This window comes from Ictalurus furcatus, chromosome 15 (genome assembly GCF_023375685.1).
Source record: "Ictalurus furcatus strain D&B chromosome 15, Billie_1.0, whole genome shotgun sequence".
NCBI classification, from domain to species: Eukaryota; Metazoa; Chordata; class Actinopteri; order Siluriformes; family Ictaluridae; genus Ictalurus; species Ictalurus furcatus.
Window position 1 is genome coordinate 1682946 of NC_071269.1, and position 21644 is coordinate 1704589.

At 40.2% G+C, this 21644-nt stretch overlaps 1 protein-coding gene across 1 annotated transcript in view; it reads right to left on the reverse strand.

Annotated features, from left to right (window-relative positions):
- src (v-src avian sarcoma (Schmidt-Ruppin A-2) viral oncogene homolog) overlaps positions 1 to 19259 on the reverse strand; it is a 47831-nt gene extending 28572 nt beyond the window's left edge. The window contains exon 1 of the mRNA XM_053642935.1: positions 17761 to 19259. The gene's annotated coding sequence lies outside the window, so the exon portion shown is untranslated. The remainder of the gene's footprint in view (positions 1 to 17760) is intronic.
- Between the last annotated feature and the right edge of the window lie 2385 nt (positions 19260 to 21644).

Here is a 21644-nt window from a genome sequence, read left to right on the forward strand (position 1 = left end):
TTTCCCCCATGTTGAACGCTATTGGCTGTTTGCTGCAAACGTCTGGCTTTTATGTGCATGCGCACACGCTGAGTACACGCTGGATTCAGGGTTAAAACCTGCGTTGACTGACAAAGTTGATCACCAGCTTCATGCAACCTGTTAACCTCAATTAACCCGGGTTAGATCTCTGGTCTTTAGGAGAACGGCGCCCTACGTTCAGCGCCCTACATGCGTGGTTCTTTGCATTAGGAGGATTATGAAGACTGACGAGTTGTCTCTTCTGCTATTACCGTGCATGTGCTTTCTTTTTCCAAAGTCTGTTTAAAACACCCCCACGCAGTCATTAGTAAAATGCTCAACAGCTGTACGCTCTTGAACTTAGAGGCCAGCATTCCATAATGCAGTTTACAGCATATAAAAAATCTCAAACAAACACAATAAAATGCAACATGTTCCGATTCCTCATAATTGGTTTCGATGACTTCTGACCGAAATAATCAGGCGTAACAGCTGTTTCACCAGGGACGTTATTCCGCATACTCGAGTCAACGACACTTGAAATAATTAGGGTTTATTAAAAAAAAATAATAATAAAAAATAAAAAATCATCCGGGCCACTTGCTATAGCGATCCCATGAGGATGTTCCCCACATGTTTCATAGCGTCACATCTGCATGCAAATGAATGTAAATTTTACACACTCATTAGACACGAGCTCGTTTCTTACCCTCTCTTCAGAGCTCAAGAACAACCTTGCACTGCTGTCAGCAGCATAATTACAAGATTGTGGGTTCCTTTTCCGTCGGCCATCTTTTTCCAGCAACATAGTTCCAATTGGACCGGAATATCTGAGTAATGTTAAGTTGCAAGATGTGCGACAAATACAAATACACATGGAACGGTAAAATGTACCGGAATAAATTATGGAATGGACTTTATGCGTCGAGAGGAAAACGTCTGGGTGATACGCTTCACAGTGTGACGGGACATCTCTTTTACAGCAGCCATTGCCATTGTAACATTGGGACACTGTCAAATAGAAAGGAGGTTTGTGGACTATTATATGTACTGGGTTAACCCATGCAGGATCGTTTTCTTGATTATTACACAGATCAAGAAGGAAATTCGGGAAGGCTGGTGCTGCGTTTTGCACTGCGTTCCCAATTTGAAATCGGCATGGTGCAAAATAAAGACCGAGCTGATCATTTCAGTGCAACCTTGTAACCCAGCATGACTTTAGCACTTTGTTTGGAGGGCGTCCTGCTGTCACTGTGAGGGAGGAAAAAAAGGGGATGTGGACTTATGATTCATGTCTACCGAAAGAGTCACTCACCACCCCAGCTAGCTGACAGTCTATTATACTGGGACACGGTGGAATCTTAAAACAAAAATAGCTCAAAACAAACTTGTTTACAGAGACATAGAACAGACAGGCCTAGTTGTCATTAAGCTTTTACATGTAAAGTCAATTTCCTATTCTCAAGAGTCCATCCATCCATCGTCTATACCGCTTTATCCTTTTCAGGGTCACGGGGAAACCTGGAGTCTATCCCAGGGAGAATCGGGCACAAGGCGGGGTACACCCTGGACAGGGTGCCAATACATCGCAGGGCACAATCACATACACACTCACACACCCATTCATACACTTCGGACACTTTAGACACGCCAATCAGCCTACCATGCATGTCTTTGGACTGGGGGAGGAAACCGGAGTACCCGGAGGAAACCCCCGCAGCACGGGGAGAACATGCAAACTCCGCACACACAGGGCCACGGTGGAAATCGAACCCCCGACCCTGGAGGTGTGATTCGAACGTGCTAACCACTACGCCACCGTGCGCCCTCTCAAGAGTCTTTTCTCTTCAAATCAATGGCTTTAATAATAATAATAAAAAAAACACCTAACAAGTCAAGTGAGTTTTTACTGTCGTTCCTTTATATACCTTGGAACAAGATGTCGTTTCTTCAAGACCATGGTGCAACACAAGAGCACGTAGGACTACATAAAGTGCAAATACACAACAGTGTCAGACAAGCAGACAAGACAACAGACGTGCAGAACAGGACAATAAATACACAGGACATGGGCTGTAAACCGAAAACTATTGCGGAGTGTAGCAGCACAAGTATAGCAGCAATACTGGCGGCAAAAAAGTCAAAGAAGTTCGGTTATATAAAAGTGACTGATGCGGCTTTGTAAAGTGCGGTGTGCAGGTACGGAGTCATACCGGGTTCGGTCTGGACCTGACGTGACCACTGCGTGCTACTGACGAGTACAGTATCTCACTAATAAACGTGATCGCTTCTTTAAATAATTGTTCAGCGATGCACAGATCTCCATAATTTGATTCCAAAATGTTTTATTACTAATATTATGTTAATGGGAAGAAACCGCCCGTCCCCCCCCCCAAAAAAAAAAAAAAAAACAGTTCAAACAAGGAAGGAAGTGATTCAAATAATAGAAGAGAAGCGGTCACATATATCGGTTCCTTCTTAAATGAAAAGCAACGTTACTTTGCAATACACTTAAAATCACTACCATAAGCACAATCATCTGTAAACAATCATACTACCACTGTTCCTCTTCTTCATCTAAATATGGTCATGCTGAATTCAAAGAGCAGTGATCTGTGGTCAGGCACGTTGGGGGATGAGTCGAGAAACGACAGAACAGAAGGGGGAGTGTGTGCGTGTGCGTGCGTGCGTGCGTGTGATAGTTAAACCCCAAGGTTTTCCTCTTCTCTATTTTCAAGTTTACTCATTACTGAATGCCATTAAAGATTTCCCAGGGGTAAGAGGAAAATCAAACAAATCAGAAACAAGAACTGTTCAACTCCATCACAGCCAAACTAGTACTGTAGTTTTAAATGTGCGCTTAAAACGTACAAGGAATGTCAAACTGCAGAACGTTTTACCTTGGAGCCATTAGAATGCTGTTGGCAGTAAACTAAGATGGTCGACAACACAAACGAAAGCTGAAATGAGACACTCTCTAGATAGGCAAGTATCACAAGCTGTGTGAGAGCTTCGTCAGTCTTAACTATGACAAACCTGCAACTGGCCTCAAAATTACAGCCTAGCTCTGCGTATGCGTGCGCCAGGTGGACTGAGACGATGGGTGACTCAACCACGTCAGGAATGCACAGCTCACTGAAAGAACAAGTCCGGACATCTCACTCACACACACACACACACACACACCCAGAGCAGCTGATATGCTAGGGTCGTAACTCACACACAGCAACTACACATATATCAGCCCAGAAAGCAAACATTCTCCTGTTCGCCAATCTTCTCAACACATCTCCTAGTGAACTTTTCAGCGTCCATCGCCAGACACAAGCCCTACCATTTGATTAAAAGAACCTAAACACCTGAGTGTTAACGTACATGAGCAGGTTACACTCGAATACATTCTCACACATCATCAGTCCGATTCCTGAACTGTTCACGCACAGGGTCGGAATCAGCTGGCTAGTGATCAGCGTCAAGGCAAGACTGTACCGCCGAGAAATTCAACTTCTTTATGTGGGGAAAGTTCTCAATATTCAGACTTGGGTTATGCACCTCTTTCTGGGCTGGTTTTCTGATTACTGGTTCAGTTGAACAAATGGTTTCCATCCGCATTAAATCAGCAGCTTAGAAAATAGCATGTGATCCGTTACACGTTTGCAGCACGTAATAAAGCCACGAGATGGACGCGTTATTGTAGGATATTTTATTGCTCGTAAAATGAGCTATTTTGAGTTGCTGCATTAATAAAATAAGGCCAACGTTTCCGTTAATGTGATGCGCGTTCCTACAAAGAAAACGTGCTCATGGTATGAAGGATAAGCTGACCGAGCAGTCATCTGCCATGTTTACAGCTAGTCTCTAATTATGTTGTTCTCGGTGTGGAGGGAAAAAAAAACCCCAAACCCTTAAAATGGACATAATACTATCAGCCTGACTTATTAACAGTATAATAATAATAATAATAATAATAATAATAATAATAATAATAAAGGCCTCAAATAGCATTACTTGACTTGGTGAAATTGCAACTGCACTAGAGCTGCAACAACTAATCGATAAACTGGATAATAATCGATTATGAAAATCGTTGTCAACGAATCTCATTATCGATTAGTTGGTCTGTCTGTGGCCTGTTTACTCAATACGCTCAGGAGAGTAAATGCTAAAATTGTGTCCGAAATGAAGTACTGTACACTTACACTATGCACCATGTACCCTACCGTCTATCTGTGCACTTTAGAAAGGGAATATCATCTCAAATGGAACACTAGCGTGTTTTTTTTCCTAGTCAATGGCGCATGACGTCATACGCACGTAATGCGACGCCGCTAGCTTTAGCCTAATACCCAGAGTCACCGTACATGACTTTCTGCAGTTTACTTTCTGCCAGCGTTACCTTTGATTCCCAACATGACCGCAGTCTCCATCAGACGGAGGTGGAATCGTCAAGTGACTGAGGAAGCACGTGTGCGACCTCCGAGTCCTCTGAGGCAGGGGAGCATTTTATATTAAACAAAGATCAAACTTTATAAAGTGGAGTTTGTGTAGCACGGAAGCCGGACAGTGATGCTGTCGCGAGTTGCTTTATTTTATAGTATTTATGCATTATTTTTATGGATGCACAAAAAGCACTGAATTAAACTACAGTCCTAAATGCATAATAAATATTCTGGTGTGTGTGTGTGTGTGTGTGTGTGTGTGTGTGTGTATTGGGTTCTTTTCAGTCTTATATAATTGGACAAACATTTGTGTAAAGTTTTAGTCTGAAGTTTATATTTGTAACACTCAGATTGTAGGTTTTATTTTAAATAAACGAAAAAAAAAAATAAATAAAAATGGTAGTGCACGTTTGCCCCGCCCCCCTCCGATTAATCGAAAAAATAAATCGGCCAACTAATTGATTATGAAAATAATCGTAAGTTGCAGCCTTAAACTGCACAAAATTATTTTGCATGGTGTTCTGCCGTGATGTTTGAATCAACAAGGGCTTTGGCTGAACGCGCGTTGTGACGCCGTCACGTGACACATCTTGGCCCGAACCTGCGGTAATTTCGACAAAAAAATTGCACGTGCCTACGGTATCCATGTCCAAGATAGTTATAGATGTGTGCAAACCAGAACAGTATGATGGGGATGCAAAATACTAAAATTAACTTACGCTAAATAATACAGTAGTGTTCAGTCCTTAGTAAATTAGGTCTAGAAAACTCATGGTTATGATGGATTTGCAGAGGATAAGAGATTTCCGGTATAATTACAATGGAGTGGATACATGTAACTACATGCATTGTAGTCACTCCAAAAAAAAAAAAAAAGTTCCATTAATAAATTGAACCTTCCTTATGAATCAACGTAGCCTGTCAAAATATGTATAATGCTGTACATATGCTGCAGGGAATATGCTCCGTTCCATCTAAAGCCCTAATCAGTGTTGGACTAGTGTTACATGGGGAGGAGAGGGAATGTAATTAGTACCTGTGTGACTCGAGAATTTGAGTCATGTCTGGATCTGTCGTGTCAGTCATTTTTACTGACTGCAAGTGAAAACTCCAAGGATCTGAAAAGATTATGCCATATTCTTTCTTTCTATAAAATGGCCAATTCATATCCTGTCTGAATTGAGACGTTTCCATTTCATTTCCATTATATCCTGTGGGAAAAGAGGTTTTGAATTCCTTCATGCCTCAGCCATTAGATGGAGGAGGCATTACGCTTTCCGGTCGTCCGTGCGTGCGTGCCTGCCACGGCCCATCCGACAGAGATGAGCGTCCGTGAGCGTGATCCCTCAATAACGAATGCTTGAAGGATTTATAAAGAAATGCCGTTGGAACCAGCAGGTTAACGGATTAGATTTTGGAACTGATCCAAATGGGGATCAAGGTCACAGTAAGGTCAAGTGTCTGAAATGGTTTTTCTTCCTTCCTGTTTGAACTGTACAAGAAAGCAGTACACTCCCCCCCGCACCTTATGACTTATACAGCCATCACTTATCCTTTACAATTCAATCTTAGTTACTACTTATGTACTCCGGCAACGCTACTTAACAGATATTTATGGACTAATAATAATAATAGTAAACAACTTTATTTTATAGAGTGTCTTCAAAAGCAGCTTCTCAAAGTGCTGTACACAAAATAAGCAGTACGTGGGGGAATAAATAAATAAATAAATAAAAGTATACATCAGCAAGCAAATGCTAGTTTAAAAAGGTATGTCTCGGGTTGAGCTTTAAAAAAAATTGAATAGATCTGAGCTTCCCTCAGTTCAAGAGGAAGAGAGTTCCAAAGTGAAGGAATAGAGAGAGAAAAAGCCCCGTCACCCGTAGATTTTAAGCGTGTTTGTGGAACAGTTAACAAATTAGACTGTGAGGAGTAGATAAGTAATGCGGAGCCAAGCCACGTAATGCTTTGTAGGTCAGCATCATAATTTTAAAATGGACACGGAGCCTGACCGGGAGCCAGAGCGAGGACGCCGAAACAGGAGTAATGTGATTGCCGCCAGGATCCTGACTGGGACCAGGATATGCAGAGTTTTATACATATTGGAGCTTATCTGATAATCTGATAATCTATCTGAGAGACAACGAACGAGTTTATCGGCTTTTCAGCTACAGAGGAATTTAGCACAGGGCGCAATCTTGCTCTATTCCTGAGGCGAAAGAAAGATGCTTTAACAGCGCTCTGTTCAAAAGAATCAAATGGAAGACTGCTATCGGAAATGACTCCGAGGTTCCTCATTTTACTTTGAGTTCCCAAAACAGAACCATCAACTAAACAGCTTTGAGAATTTGATGACGGGAACCTATAAGCATAACCTCAGTTTTACCGCTATCCCGGCACAGAAAATTATTATTCATCCATGTTTCGTTTTTTTTTTTTTTTATCTCAGAAATACATTCAGAAAGAAAACAAACATCAAGGTTTTCCCCAGATGTTGAGTGAATGTAGATTTGGGTATCGTCAGCATAAAAGTGATGATGAAGGCTGAGCGATCGCAGCAGATGCCCAAGTGGAGATACATAAATATTGACGAGTAGAGGGCCTAAAACTGATCCCTGAGGAACACCAGTGAGCACAGAGCTAGTGTCAGACCTGTAGCCACCCATAGAATTGTAGTCATCTTACAATTAACTGAGAGGCAACAACGCACAAAAGTATCTTTGACCAAAAACGGACGATTTGAGATGGGACGAAAATTGTTCAAATCACCCAAGGCAGCATTTTCTTTTTGGCACAGGTGTTACAGCGATAATCTTTAGTACTGCTGGAACGACCCCAGTCTCCAATGATTCATTTATAATGCTGAGGATAGTAGGGCAGCAAACATCGAAGCACGATTTAAATAGGCTTGTGGGAATAGGATCGAGGAAGCAAGTGGTAGCGTTCATGCTAGACACCTCCCTTGTGAGAGCCTCAGAATCAATCAGAGAGAAACGACTGAAAGAAACACCAGTGAACCCAGATGGACGAAGGAGTGACGTGGTGGAATCAGATGTGACCGAAATCTTACCCTGTCTGAATAATAGGAGATAATGCCTTGAAATACTCATAATGGAATCAATGCAAACTGACTGCTCTGACCTTTACTATAAATGCTAGCTGCAAGTTTCCGTTCAATGCAAGCTAAGGCGGAATGCGTGCCCATAACATTTATACAGGCTACACCTGTGCTAGGTGTAGACGGAGACTATATTTATCAGTCTCACATTTGTAAATCAGTACAAAGGTAAGTCTGGGTAAAGGGGACTTTGTAGGTTGCATCAACATGCAAGAACCTTACAGCACTGCTGCAAAAAAAACCAAAACAACAACAAGTAAACTCTCTGCCAAAGTCAGCGAAAGGCAACAGCAAAAGTACGAGCACATACAGTGTCACAAATCCTCCTCCTGCCATTAGTATAATCACTCATGGCATTCAAACTGAAATACAACACAAATGGTATATCAGGATCAGCCATCAAGAAGGAGCCAGCAGTCCAAATACCCAAATCACAAGGTTCTCCCTTGTAATGTACGGTGTCACGCAGTCAAACTGACTCACACCCTCCAGATTTCCATACCAGTGTGTAGGCTGGCGCCCAAAGCAGAGTTTTGATTTCCATCATTGTTCTGGCTGATATTTCAATATACAAATGACTTCCTCCAAATGCACGGTTCTGCTAGCACACTCTCTGACACACATTAAATCTGATGGTTCCATGGACAATACACGCTTGTGAATGCCGCTTGAAGCTTTGAAGCAAGATATTATAACATGTAGCACTGCACAGCCTCACTATTTACATGGCTTTAAAAAAAAAAAAAAAAAAAAGTATACTTGATTTTTATGACATTCATTTATTATTCTATACAACATGCTGCACATCAGCACACTGCTAGTACTGCTTCAGTTCAAGTCAAATAAATAAATCAATAAATAAATCAATAAGTTTAGAGACAGGAACTCCCTTTAGGAAGTGATATATCGAGAAGGTTTGGACTGTTGTGCTTAGTTCACTTTGATGTTAGACATGCCATGTCGGTATTACTTCATCCTGCATACTTGGAGAACTGTAGTAAGTTGTTCATACGCCAGTTTTAAGCCATTGTGTGACTTCATTAGCAACTGGAATACGTGGTTCAGGCTTACATACTAAAAGACCGCCTTTACTGACACAATAAAAGTAGAGTACTGTGAAAATCCCCAGTTAGATAGGAGTTGGGGGTCAGAGCAGAACGTTAGCTATGTTACAGTGCCCCTGGAGCACACAGAGTTAAAGGGGGCTTGCTCAAGCACCCAACAGTGGCAGCTCGGCCATGCCGGGGCTAGACCTCACAAGCCTCTGATCAGTACATAAAATCCTTAACCAAATATTTAACCAAAACGTCTTGTATGGGTGCTGTTTTAATGATCCTTTCTTCATTATCTTTTGCAGAATATTCACATCACACTATTTACACTAAGACACAGGGTTTGCATTTTGGTTTACAGACTTTTCACTTACACCTGGACACACTCCTTGTCTAACGGGTTCACTATATTTCTTTTGAAATACTGTTAAAAGGCTCTTTTCAGCTCTAGTCCTGTTGAATGAACGTAAAGTTCTGTTTTACTCAACATTTATATAGGCTAGCTAGATGAACTAAATATTAGGGTTCTTGGTCCTATTTAATTATCTTCAATAATATTATATATTATACAATTAAGAAATAAAGCATGACGGGATGTGCTGTCATAGGCGTCAATGACATGGTGGTGTGTTTCCAATAAAAGCATGCCCTGAAGTGTTTTTATTCCTTTTATACCACCAAGTTAGTTCCTGTCATCACTTACATTACAGCAGCTATAACCTGTAAAGCCTCTCTTTTTTTTTTTTTTTCCTCCCCCGTGACGTTAATAATACAAAACTATGCAGATTGGCATGTTACTGTGAAACTGAAAAGTGCAAGCTCCTCTGTCTTGAAGGCTTTTCTGAGCCAGAAAACATATTCACTGTTAGAAAGCGCTGACACTACAGACCATCCATCTTCTAGACCGTTTTATCCTTTTCAGGGTCACGGGGAACCCTGGAGTCTATCCCAGGGAGCATGGGGCACAAGGCGGGGTACACCCTGGACAGGGTGCCAATCCATCGCAGGGCACAATCACATACACACTCACACACCCATTCATACACTACGGACACTTTGGACACGCCAATCAGCCTACCATGCATGTCTTTGGACTGGGGGAGGAAACCGGAGTACCCAGAGGAAACCCCTGCAGCACGGGGAGAACATGCAAACTCCGCACACACAGGGCCACGGTGGGAATCGAACCCCCAACCCTGGAGGCGAACGTGCTAACCACTAAGCCACCGTGCGCCCCTGACACTAGAGACTCCTTCCATAAACATTACATAAACATCTCCTTATAATAAAGCCTTACCATATCAGTGAGTATACGACACTTAACTGCATTAAAACTAGTGCATGAATATACAATAAACCCATGATTGGAATACCAGCTACACTATTGTCAAAGCTACTCTTATAGAAAACGAATCAGCACCTTCAGACCAATCTATTTTAAGTCTAATCTCATTCTAATTCATCTAATTCAATCAAATCCAATCAAAGTGCTCTAGTAAAATCTACCGTATAATGATAACTTCCTTGGTAGAAGCACAGCTACCAGATTATTACCTTTAGAGGAGCGCACAAATGAACTAAAACACGGGTACACTTAAATTAGAGAACTGTAGATACAAGAATTGACAGCGTGGATAAAGTAATGTGTGTCCATTAACGTTTTGTGACCTCGAGTCAGTATTTCATGGCCAAGTTAACGTAAATCACGTGCACGGTCCAGCGCTACATGGGCATTTTCAAAATTCCCGTTTATAACTAATGTATTTGGCGCTGGCTGAAAATCTGTGGAGAGACTAATAAATGACCAATGCATGAGTTTATATTAATAACACAATTAATATTAATAAGATGAATGACTTGAAATGAGGTGGACCTAACAGTGGCGCACGAGACATTAAAGAGTGAAGCTCAGAGAGGACTGACAGGCTGAAAGTGGTCTCACGACAGGTGATTTTCAAAACTGGTTCTGCGGGATGTGAAAATATAGGAGGTGCATCTCCCCAAAATTTGAATATCGTCAAAAAGTGGAACTTTCATATATTCTAGATTCATTAGACAAAGTGAAATTATTTCAAGCCTTTAATTGTTTTAATCAAAAATCCAGCATCTAAACTAGACATCATAGAGCAGTACTCTAGTGTTCCTCCACCACAACCCGTTCCTAATCAGCTGCAAATATCAATGAGGGGTAAATCAAATATTTCATGATTTAATCGTGTACTAGTGTCTGGTGTAGAATTTCAGCCCCTACATATTCTACATTGAAACCTAAGACTATAAATTGCCTCCCAGTTATCATCAACCATGCATTCCAAAGAAGTTACTATACTAGCTGGCTCTTCATAACAATATGGCCTTGACGTCGATTTATACACGTAATCTAGCACCAAAGCCTTTTTAGACAAAACAATGTATGAAAACCGGAGTTCAACAATTTAACTGAATTTCATGAGGAAGAAGCCACAAGTCCACATAAAGGTCCTCTTAGTGCACAAGCACTTCTTCAGGGAGCGGGATTTCTATTCTTGTACAGCAAGAAAGAAAGAAAGAAAGAAAAAAAGGTTTGTGTCGCACTAAATCTCAGCTTGCTCCTTTTTCATGTCACCCGAGTGCAGGAGAGGTGGGGGGAAAAAATCTGAGGAGAAAGAAAGGAGAGAACAGAGGAGGAATTGAGAAGAGATGTACAGCTTCTGTGGCTTCTCTCTTCTCCCAAGCTGACAGGAAGTGAACTTAACTCTGCGAGGACAGAGTCACTCTGTGTTCCGCGCCGTGAACGCTCACATCACATCTTCCATTCTAATGGCCTGAACATGTGTATAGATGCAGGGGACCAGATCTCTGGCTGGTTAGCCACATCGTCCTTCTCACGTTCTTTTCACCTTCCCACAGGTTTTTATTTTATTTGAATTACTTTAAAATGTTCTTAACCTAAAAAGGCTTACGCTACGTTTACACTAACCAACCAACCGAAAACACTGCTTGCAGTTTGTCTCGTCGCTGTGTCTTTAGTTCTAAAGAGAAATGGCAGTAGGCCAAATAGAAATCTTTCTAAAGCGAACTAGTTGAACACAAATTAGAATAACGCACTTTGGTGTGTAAACATTTACAGTTCTAGCTTTGTTCTCAGAGTATGCTAACTGAATAGACTTGTTCAAGCAACCAGCAGTCAAACTCCTCCAGTCACTAGTATTGGGCCAGTGAAGCAAGCTCTGCCACAAAAACTGTTGGCATTTCCCCAGTCAGCCATATGTCCTTGAAAATCACACGGAGCTAATTAGGACCAGAAGTGGGCCAGTGTGACAGAAAATGATGAGACAGTTACATATACTGCCAGGAGTGAACTGTCTGCACCACAGAATACACAAGCTCTTCGGAACACTGCAGAATGGTTCTGAATGCTTTTGAAATGAATCGTTCATGGATCAGCGCACGGCACGCCTCTTGCGATAGTTGAAGGCTCAGTTTGGGCACATCAGGGACTCATGTCCAAGGTGTTCAAGTCGCATCATCAAGAGGAAAATGATGGCATTTTGGCGTTAGTGAAAATGTCATTCGAAGACAACATCCCTGACAAAACCAGAGCTGTGACGATACATAATTTGGGCGCCATTATTAAAGACACACACATGCACACATACTGCAGACATTTTAGGTTTGAGATCAACAGATCAGAATTTCTGCTTTCATTTCCCGATACGTACATCTAGAGGGGTTAAATAACTTGAAACGTGTGCAGACCACCCGATTTTTTGTTGAGCGAAAGTATTGGAACAGAGAGTCTTAAAGTAGAGAACGCTTAATATTTGGTTGCGTATGCCTTGCTTGCAATAACTGCATCAAGTCGCTGCCTTTGACCCACTGACAACACCAAACTGTTGCATTCTTCTTTTGTGATGCTTTTCCAGACTTGTACAGCAGCTTCTTTCAGTTGCGGTTTGTTCTGAGGGGTTTCTCACTACTAGGGGTTCTCCTCTTCAGGAGGTGAAAAACATGCGCCAGTGGTTTAAAATCTGGTGAGTGACTTGGCCGGTGTATAACTTCCCACTTTTTCCCCGTGATGAAGTCCTTTGTTGTGTTGGCAGTGTGTTTTGGGTCATTGTCTTGCTGCATGATGAAGTTCCTCCCAGTTGGATCGGATGCATTTCTCTGTATATTGTCAGATAACGTTTCTGTAGGCTTCTGTATTCATTCTATTGCCACCATCATGAGTTACACCATCGATAAAGATTAGTGCGCCTGTTCCAGAAGCAGCCATGCAAGCCCAAGCCATGACGCTACCTCCACCATGCTTGCCCAATGAGCTCATATGTTTTGGATCATGAGCAGATCATTTCTTTCTCCACGCTCTGGCCTTTCCATCACGTTGGTAGAGGTTCATCTTGGTTTTTGAACTTTTGTGGCTCATCTCTGTATTTCTTTGCGAATTACAACCTGGTCTTCCGACACCCATTTTTCAAGTGATCGCAGGCTCCAGTTTGGATGCCAGTCAGATTCCTTTTCTTGGCCGATAGAAGTGAAACCCAAAGTTGTCTTCTGCTACCGTAGCCCATCCACCTCAAGGTTTGATGTTTTGTGCAGGCTGAGATGCTTCTGCTCACCATGGTTGTAAAGCGTGATTATACAGTACGAGTTACTATATCCCTCCTGGCAATTTTTCTCTGCCCTCTCTCATCATCAAGGCATTTCCACCCACAAGCCTGTAACTCGCTATGTTCGCAACATTCTGTGTAAACTTTAGAGACCGTTGCGTGTGAAATTCCCAGGAGATCAGCAGTTTCTGAAATACTCAAACCAGCCCATCTAGTACTAACATCCATGCCACGATCCAAGTCACAGAGATCACACTTTTTCTTCATTCTGATGTTCGACGTGACCATTAACTGAAGCTCTTGATCTATAGCTGCATGATTTTCCGCATTGTGCTGCTGCCACATGATTAGCCTCTTAGATAACTGCACGAATGTGCAGGTGTTCCTATTAAAGTGGATGGTACCATAGTTGTTTCCAGTCAGCAAACCAATGATCTTCAGCATTTTTGATAGCCAGAGTGTACGATCATGTTATGAACATGCTAGTGGTAGCAGCAAAGGTGGCAATATAACCTATGTGCACAACCAAGTTGATTTCACTGCAGTCACATACTCCATGCCGAGAAGTAGAGGGGCTGTAGTATGATATAAGGTCCAGAGGGAGGGGCTTGTGAGTCACAGCCAGACACAAAATGAATGAGAATCACTGGATGGTTATAGATGGAAATGCATTTTAATCAGTGATTTGAAAAACAAAACAAAAAAGTCAGTGGTGAGGTAACCATTCAATTATACATCATGACGAACCGTGAAACCATGACACTGTAACAAACCTACTCTAAATCTTAAAAGATGTGGGCAGATGTGACTCATTCGAAGATGATTGCCTTTAAATCAGTAACTGTGTACAAGTGTCATAGAAAACCGATGTCCTAAACGGAATGAGAAACCTGTGCAATAATATATTGATCCTGATAACCGATAATGGAAAGTTTATCATGGAATATAACTGAGAATGCATAATAACAGCAAAAAGAAATGAAAACACGGCCATCATCTGAAAATCTACTGAACAAACTGATGTTAATAAATAACTGAGGTTTGCATAAGAGTGCAGAAGGGTTTTTTTTTTTTTAAAGTATATAAAACAAACAATAAAACAGTTTATCAGGACATTAAGCGATTCTGACGCAAGTTTTACCCTGTTTATTACGAATCAAAACTAAAACCACCACATTCGCCGGTCTGAGGCCACCTACACTGGAAATGACACTGACTCTAGTGTGGTTTTTATTATTATTTTTTTATATATATATAAAAAGTGGCTTATATACAACTCATTTATATAAATTTCTATATGACCGACTACTTTCCGTTGAAAATGATATGGAAACATCTCCATTTTCACCCCAACGGCAGTGGCACTACCGTCTCGTAATGTGCAATTATGTTTTAAAGATCCACAACGACACCAAATGTAAGAGAACTTCATTAATGAAAAAAGCAACCCGCTCCAAACCACACACGATGTGAGCCTTTAGTTCATTTGGTCATGCGGTCCAGTTTAATAAACTTCTCCAAAAGAATTCCCAGTAGGACTTGAGGCCTTGGTTCCTTTCATGATCCGTCTCATACATATCTAAAGATGAAGCTACTTTTATCCACTTGCCAGATATCCAACAAATTTGGGGAAACAGCAGAGCCATTGATGGTGTGGCCTAGTGTATCCATGGACAGAGAGTTCCAGTGTGTTTTACACAAAGGCGCCAGTACATTGGCATGCTCCCAAATTAACAGGAATCTTGCCTTCAAGAGCTGATTTTCCAGTGATCTCATTCGAGGCTGGCGTAAACATGCATAGCTTTCCCTCTGAGGCATTCACAGAATTCCAACAGGCATTAAGCTCACTTAATTGGCTCTTTGCTCCCTTTCCAAAGGTCTATACTGGTGTGGTGAAAATGTCTAATGAAGGACTATTCATTTAGTTTCAAAAAATCACATACGAGTGGTTTCCACATTTGCACCAAAGGAAAGTACAGGTTGTATTTTTAATTCTTTAATAGGTTTTAAAGAATTAAAAAAAAAAAAAAAAAAAGGAGATTAGAAACAATGCATTTTAGTCATCAAATATTATTTTTACGTAAACTCTTACTAATGGATGCTGACCTTGAAAGGGTGACCTTCTAAGGGTTGCACGTAACATGATAAGAGGACAGATATGAACACATCTGTGCTTATTCTTTACAACCCTGCTGAAAATCCAAGACCATCTTTGCTATCTGGTAAGTCCTGGTAAAAAGGCAACAGTCTCTGAATTACGACAAACTAAGACAGATAAATAAGACAATGGTTAATGTCGATCGGAAAATCTCAAACTATTATTGAACAATCAGGAATAAGCACGCTGGGAAATAACTTCTTAGCTGCTAAAAATGGTTTCGCAGCCAAGCTGGACTTTCCAACAGACAAGGGAGTAAGACCATTAGCATGCAAATACATCCACGATATGTACCCATCATTATCCACTACACTATTAGAAAAAGAAAGAAAGAAAAAAGGCTCCTCGAGGGTTCTTCAGACGGTTAACATTCTTATTAATGGGTTTTCTACTTGGAAGGGAAGGAGTACTTTTATAACGCTAACAATTTTATTAAAGTAAAGAACACCACATGATACGTTTTATCTGGTTATAGTTACATTTAATATTCTTCAAAACAAGTTACTTCCTGCTATCCCTTAAGTTATAGCTGTTATAAGCAGCTGTTGCATTACCAGCCTGTGCGTCTCTCCCTCTCTCTCTCTCTCTCTTTTCAGATTAGTTTATAAGATTTATCCTTAGTTATGATTTGCTAATCAATTGATTTAACTAATGAAGAGAAAAAAAGTCAGGTACTTACTGAAACAAATAAAATGGTAGTTTAACTCTAGTAGTGTTTAAAGACAGGCTTCCTTAGATTTATTCGTTTTGTTTTTTTTTTTAATATATGAAGGTCCCTTGGAAGATGGATCCCGTAGGCTTTTCCGCAGGACTTCCTTATTAAATGGCTTTTTATTTATATATCTTTGAGAAGTCTCAGCTCAGTAGTCATAAAAAATCTGTGAATGTTCCTTGGTCTGATTCTTAAGCAAAAGGAGAAAAAAAATTTTTTTTTAAAAATTCCCAAGCACTGTTTATTTTGAGGACGTTTTGAGTCATTTGGAGTGGGAAGAGAATCCTGAGCACATGACCGTGCAGAAGAGAAGTTCTTCTTCATTAATGAGAATTTGAAAACACCACCAGCCATACGACTGTTCAGGACATAACAGGAAATCAGGACTGTGAATGAATATGGGGCTTTTTGTTCTAAAATACACGTTTGACTTTGATTCTGAACTCTCGTTATGGATGTTAAGTGATTCCTGAACAGTGAAGTTTCATTTAAATTCATTTTTTCCCCCTTGTTATTTTAGTAAATTAAAATAGTGTTATGGTGGGTAACGGAATAATGGACTGAGCATTTGGAGGAAGTCTCAAATAAAAAACGACACAATGTATAGGTGTATGGATAGCCTACATCCTACAGGAAACCACACACTAAGCCTACTAGGTTAAATAGCAAAGTAAGCCTACTAGGTTAAATAGTACACTAAGCCTACTAGGTTAAATAGTACACTAAGCCTACTAGGTTAAATAGCACAGTAAGCCTACTAGGTTAAATAGTACACTAAGCCTACTAGGTTAAATAGTACACTAAGCCTACTAGGTTAAATAGTACACTAAGCCTACTAGGTTAAATAGTACACTAAGCCTACTAGGTTAAATAGCACAGTAAGCCTACTAGGTTAAATAGCACAGTAAGCCTACTAGGTTAAATAGTACACTAAGCCTACTAGGTTAAATAGTACACTAAGCCTACTAGGTTAAATAGTACACTAAGCCTACTAGGTTAAATAGCACAGTAAGCCTACTAGGTTAAATAGTACACTAAGCCTACTAGGTTAAATAGCACAGTAAGCCTACTAGGTTAAATAGTACACTAAGCCTACTAGGTTAAATAGCACAGTAAGCCTACTAGGTTAAATAGCACACTAAGCCTACTAGGTTAAATAGTACACTAAGCCTACTAGGTTAAATAGCACAGTAAGCCTACTAGGTTAAATAGTACACTAAGCCTACTAGGTTAAATAGTACAGTAAGCCTACTAGGTTAAATAGCACAGTAAGCCTACTAGGTTAAATAGCACAGTAAGCCTACTAGGTTAAATAGCACAGTAAGCCTACTAGGTTAAATAGTACACTAAGCCTACTAGGTTAAATAGTACACTAAGCCTACTAGGTTAAATAGTACACTAAGCCTACTAGGTTAAATAGCACAGTAAGCCTACTAGGTTAAATAGTACACTAAGCCTACTAGGTTAAATAGTACACTAAGCCTACTAGGTTAAATAGTACACTAAGCCTACTAGGTTAAATAGCACAGTAAGCCTACTAGGTTAAATAGTACACTAAGCCTACTAGGTTAAATGGTACTCTGGGTCACAATAGTAAGCTACAGCACCATATTTAGCAACATGCGTCGCTTGTAGGTAGAAATAATAATCATAATAATAATAATAATAATAATAATAATAATATACACTCACCCCGGCGTCTTCCCGTTTGCTACACCGGTCTCTCGCTTCACTCACACACACACACCCCAGTAGTTCCAGAAAGAGCCGAACTCAGATTTCCATCGTCAGAAATGCACCATAAACAAGACGACCGGCCAGAGCTCCTGAGAGAGACTCATTGAGGGAACAGGGGAGGGTTAGTGAGGTCATGACCAGCCCTGACAATCCGCACGCCAGCTGCAAACATCCTAATTATGACCAGTTTTTGGTAATGAAAGGGATATCCACGGTTCTGGCAGCTGTAAGCATCCTACTTTTGACTATTTACATGTATATTTTTGTCATTCAAAGGCTATCCAGGGTTACGACATGTAGGATAACAAATAACCGCCGAATAGTAGAAACCTGTTACAATGAGGAGCTGCCCACAATGCTGAACGTTAAAGCTATGGAGAAAAACTAGGAAGAGAGAGAGAGAGAGAGAGAGAGAGAGAGAGAGAAAGAGGCTGACTTTCAGATTGTAACCTGTAGGGGGCGACAAACCCAGTCTGTACCATTGTTTCAGTTATTATTCTGCTCCTGCTGAAAGAAAAAAAAAACAAAAAAAAAACAATAGAAACTATCACAGAATTTCGAATGGTTTCCACTACAAATACCATTACAAACCATTACCATTAACCCTTAAACAAGCGAGAGTTGAAAATGATTAACAACAACAACAAAAAAAATTTTCATGTCATTTTATATATCATTTGGATTCAAGTAAAAACATATCCAAAGGAATTTTTTATATTAAGGTACAAAACAGTCAGTCATCCCTATTTATTTATTTATTTGATGCCAAAAAATAAATAAATAAAAGATGAGTTTCTGATTTCACCAATTATTTTAAAACGTCATACATATTTATTCATTCGTTTAAAAAAAAATAAAATAAACGAAAACAAGATAAATCATGTCAGAACTTTTTCCACCCTCAATGTGAAATTACAACGTATATAAATGAAATGAAAAACAATCACAATCAAACATTTTTGGGGGGGAAAAAAAAGGAAAAATGATAAACTTACAATAACTTAGGTGCATAAGTGTATACACCCCTAAACTAATACTTTGTTGAAGCACCTTTCGATTTTATTACACCACTCTGGCTTTTTTTGGATACGAGTCTACCAGCGTGGCACATCTTGACTTGGTAATATTTTCTAAATATCAATAAAACATTCTAGATCCATCAGACTGTAAGGGTATCTTCTGTACACAGCCCACTTCAGGTCACCCCACTGATTTTTTTTAGTTGGGTTCAGGTCTGGACTCTGGCTAGGTCATTCAAAAACATTGACAACATTCCTTTGTTGATTTGGATGTATGCTTTGGGTCACTGTCATGCTAAAAGAGGACATTCCTTTTCATCTTCAGCTTACTAGCAGACATCTGAAGGTTTTGCACTAAAATCGACTGGTATTTGTAGCTATTCATGATTCCGTCCAACTGTAGGAAAAGAGTGGAATCTGGATGTAAGTGGATTTGGTAAACTCCCACTTAACTGCAAGTTTCTCAGATGTACAAGGGTACAGACGGACCCAGCTTACGCAAAAAAAAAAACATTAAATCTTCCCAAACAACCAGTTTGACCCACTATTATGGTTGAAATTCTAGCTGTGAGGACTGCTGGCTGTCCTGCTATGTGAGGGCCTTTCATATGTTAATGACTGGCAATTGCAAGAGAAAGGTGTAGGGAAACAAATTGGCTGGTCACAGCAAACTACATTACTGCAAAGAAATACAGACTAAATTAAACAACCTAATGCGAAAATTAACAAAACAGTGGTGATATATCATAACTACATATTTATCTATTTTTGTATATATAACATTTTTGTATACAACCATTACACAACATTTTGATTTGAACTCGTTTTCTAAAATAAGGAGATTTATCTTACCACGTTGTTTTTTAACACCTACACTATCATATGCTGATATAATGGCTAAAGTTAAATGACTGATGGATCGTTCAATACAATTACCGAGTAAATCAAGAAACATCAACCAAACAACATTCCAGCATTTATTTACGATTTTTTTTTTTTTTTTAACAATGCGGGTATAACCAGTATACTGTACAGTACAGGTTGTACAGTATAGCTTGTACCTGTGTGCAGTTCAGTGGCCCATCAAGATGAACAAACTTGGACAAAAATGCTGGCAGATACCTGTCAGCTATTTGCAGTCGATCAATGGACATAACTCTTGAGCATATGATGCATGCTTGTACAAAGTCAAACCACTTTTCATAGTATCTGCTGCAAATCAGTCCCTTCAAACAAAACAGAGAATAGGTGTTTGTCCTTTGGTGAGCAGTACATCTACTGAATCTAGAGGTAATTTTACGGGGAATCGTTCCCATATCCCGAGGCACCTTTACACAGTCTATTTTTTCTTTGTATTTCATGAAGTTTTTGGGTACTTAAAACACCAAGCTCAATCCATAACCTAAAATGTGCCTAGCTGTTCCAAGAAGTAGATTGTGCATTGGTGTCACGTCCCGGAACGTAAGGGAGGATAGGACGGATGCAAGTGCAGTAAAAGACTTTTATTTACGAGCGACAGGCAGACAAATCCAAATCATGATACAGAAGCATGGTCAAAGCAGGCAACGGGTCAGGCGATCTACAAACAGGCATAAACTGGGCTAGGCTAGAATTCAGAACGAACAAAAGTCAATAAACATGAAACGAGAACGAGAACAAAGAACAACCGCTTGGTAACGAGAATACACTCTGTTACTACGCGCTGTGCACAGAGACACGAGGGGTTTATATAACAAACGTAATCATGGGTTAAACACGGGACAGCTGAAAACAATGATGACACATTCGGAAAACAACCAAGGACAAAACAGGGACGGAGACAGAACATAACCATAACAAAAGCACGTGTCCAACGTAAGCAAAGTCAATGTCATGAAGACCGAAAAGCGTGCGTTCGCTAAGGGCTCGCGCACGGGCTTGCGCTTCGGTTTCCTGAGCACGCTGCAATATTACAGCGCTGACTCAAGGGGAAATCGTGACAATTGGATCAATGGCAACAAAGCTTATGGCATCATAGTATTTCAGGTGAAAAAATTCAGACCATCTGGCACCGTAGTGTGCTTCCAATCTTTTCTGAGCTGCACCAGATAAATGTCCCCTACAGAATATGGCAAATGTTTGAAAGGCTGATACCAATCAACATTCATCATAAGGGCAAAATTGTTTGGTTCTGCTAGAAAAGGCTGTCCATTAACATACTGAAAGTCAGCTCAAATTATTCTGCCATAACATCATTAGGAATTTCACCACTTTTCACACTTTTCCAATAACCTGGGTCTTTATACCAAGGTCTCTAGAGACTGAACCACTTTCTTATAGCAATAGGTTCGTATTGGGTAGAAGTATTATTTGCTATTAAAACTTATCATCTTAGTCATTAAGAGAGAGCCACATTTCTTTCTCAGAGCAGATGTCTTGTGTGGATGTTTGTGAAATGGAACATATCCACACGTGTTACCGGTTGCTGATCCATCCCTGGTAACATGGTAGAACTCAGTAAGTGTATATGTTGTCATATACTTGGGACACACAACATAATTCACAGAGGTTGTCTCTGTTTATGCTAGTAAATTTTCCCAGTAAAGTCTTGGGAATCATACTGGCAAAACTGCTAATCGAATTAACACAGAGAATATTTCCCATGAAACACATAATCTGCCGTAGGCATAGCAGCAGTGATGTGATTATTATCAGATATATTAAATGCAGCTTGCCAGGTTAAAAGCATCATTGATTGAAATAACTTCCCAGAGCTATTTCCGGTTGTCTCCTCTGCATCCTTGTTTTCATCTGCTGTTAAACCCAAATGTTCAAGGGCTC